We start from the raw sequence: 2715 nt of genomic DNA on the forward strand, positions 1-2715 counted from the left end.
CACACACGCACGTTTGCAATACATGGAGGAGTTCCTCCGACACTGTCGAAGGGCATCACACTAACGAGACAACACACCTGAATACGGGATAGATTCAACATGCTGACCAACATAGAGGCCCCTAGGGTTTCTCTTGCACCTCGGCATCCAATGTTGTGGCACTAGCTTGGCCAAGGCTAGTAGGTAGCACTTGGTTAAAGAGCGTGGGGCTAAAGCAGCGGGGTGCATGCGACAGTGGTGCCATAAGGTCGGAGTAAGAGTGCACCAGGCTCAAATTAATTTCTCCAACCCTCCAAGTTAGTTAAGTTATTTGATATATTTCACTTGTAATTGGTTAGAGGCATCTCTCCCAAGTCTTAGTAAGCAAAAGATAGCGACTACATGATCGAGTCAATATCTTGCGATATACCATCGAGTCTGAATAGGTTGGGCATATGGCTAAGAATTACAAATTAATTAAGACTCCAAATAGATGACTCGGTCGGTCTTTCTTAGTTACACAACATCCAATGCTGCGATCAGATGCACGTGGTCTTAAGGCTAGTCATAGTGGGAGTAACATAGCTAGTAATATAGCGCACTTCAAGAAAATTTTGCTTATGTGGCAAGTAGTTAATGAGAAGTGGTAACATAATATGTTACTGTAACATAGCGCTTCCTTACACAAGATGAGTCTATAAGCTAATAAATGAGACCATCTATGATACTACTACTATGTTACTGTGCACTATAAAGATAGTAAATTAGACTAGTCTCATATGCGTGACACTAGTATAAGTTACTCTCCACTATGAGCAAGAGGTAAAGCACTGTGTACATCATATTATTCCATCTGTAGTTATGATGGAAGAGTTGAGAACAAACTTTGTCATATTCCAAAGGGCTTATGCCTCCTTTGGTTTGGAGGAATTTTGTAGGAATTCCATAGGATAGGATTTCTATAGGAAAAAAATTTCCTTTAGAGCCCTTTGATTTGTAGGAACAAAATCCTATTCCCATGGAGGAATTCATCCTATCCTTCACATTTCATACGAAAATAAGGCCTCCTTTGGTTTGGAAGATTTTTGTAGCATTTCCATATGATAGCATTTCTATAGAAAAAAAATCATCTAGAGCCTTTTGATTTGTAGGAATGAAATCCTATTCCTATGGAGGAATTCTTTCTATCCCCCACATTTCATAGGAAAATAAACATTAGCCTAGACTCAATGAAAAAAGTCATATGGTGTGAATCAAAGGGCATCTCCTTTTCTATCCCTTGAGACACATGTCGTCTCATTTTCAATGACTTCCCTATCCTTATGATTTTCCTACCCTATGAACCAAGGGAAGCATAAACATTAGACTAGACTCAATGAAAAAAAATCCTATAATATGAACCAAAAGACATCTTCTTTCCTATTCCTCATAGGATTTCAGATAGATGCCATCTCATTTCCTATGATTTTCCTACCCTATGAACCAAATGAGACCTTAATCAGTTACTAACATTTCCTCACACTTTTTCAGAAACCGACCATCAATGAGAACACCCCTGTGCAGCTACAATAATTTAGCTAGCTAGTATTGACTGCATTCGAGATTTCATCACTTCGTTTAATATGTAGTCAAGGAAGTGCACAAAAATTGTGCTGCTTAACCCATACCGGGGATAGTTAACTAGACTGTACTATTGGCCCTAATCAAACAAATCCATACCTTAATAGTTTTCTAGACTGTAATATTGGCCCTCGTTAAATAAACCTAGACCTTAATAGTTTTCTACATTGTACTATTGGACCTAATCAAACAATTTAGATAGTACGTAGATTAAATTAAGATAATGCATGACATCCCGTAAAAAAAGATAATGCATGAAATATCTATAATATAGTCATGTAGGTGCACAAAGAACTAGCGACGCGTCCACTAAATTGAACCTTTGTATTTTCTGGATTATACTAGTACCTCAGAGGTAGTACTTACCAGCAAAGGACAATTTTCATGTTCCGACTGTAGACGATCACAGGATAATTAAAAACAAGTTGTGCACCTCACAACAAATGGCCCTTTGCTACCGTCTAGCATTCTAAATCAAGGGTGCAGTCATGTGTTAATAGAAGGGGAGGTTTGCATATTGAATTGATATTTTCTTATATATGATGACTTGCTAGGACTGGGTAATTTGCACTAGTTCTTTAACAAGGGCAAACCAACATGTGGTTGGATGGTTAGAAGGACATTGATATCCCCAGCTCACCAGTGTTTAAGTTCTAAACTTGACATTGGTGCTCGCATTTCCTGGATTTATTTCAGGTCTTCCGGCGATATGCATTCTGTGGGAGGAGACGTTGATGTCGACTATGAAGGCTTCTATGGAGACTTTGTCAATTTCATGATGAAGTGTTGGCTCAGTCTCTTGAAGATGCTCATAGAGGTAGGTGTGCTTGCGTACAATCATAGAGATGAGTGTATGTGTGTATGTATGAGCGTTTGCGCTTGTACTGTGTGAAAAAAAATGTCTTTAACAAAGGAATTGTTTAGTAAACTTTCTACCTAGCTAAGAATTTCTAATTAAGACTCCAAATGGAGGACTCGGCCGGTCTTTCTTCTATTACAAAACCTGTAACTTACACAGTCACATGCATGTTCCATTAACCTGGTCCCAAGCAAACGTAATGTTGATTATATTCGGTGACCAGAGCTTGCCGCCACGACATTCCCCCTAAGTTGCCC

Source organism: Triticum dicoccoides, chromosome 5B (assembly GCF_002162155.2).
Source record: "Triticum dicoccoides isolate Atlit2015 ecotype Zavitan chromosome 5B, WEW_v2.0, whole genome shotgun sequence".
Taxonomy (NCBI): Eukaryota; Viridiplantae; Streptophyta; class Magnoliopsida; order Poales; family Poaceae; genus Triticum; species Triticum dicoccoides.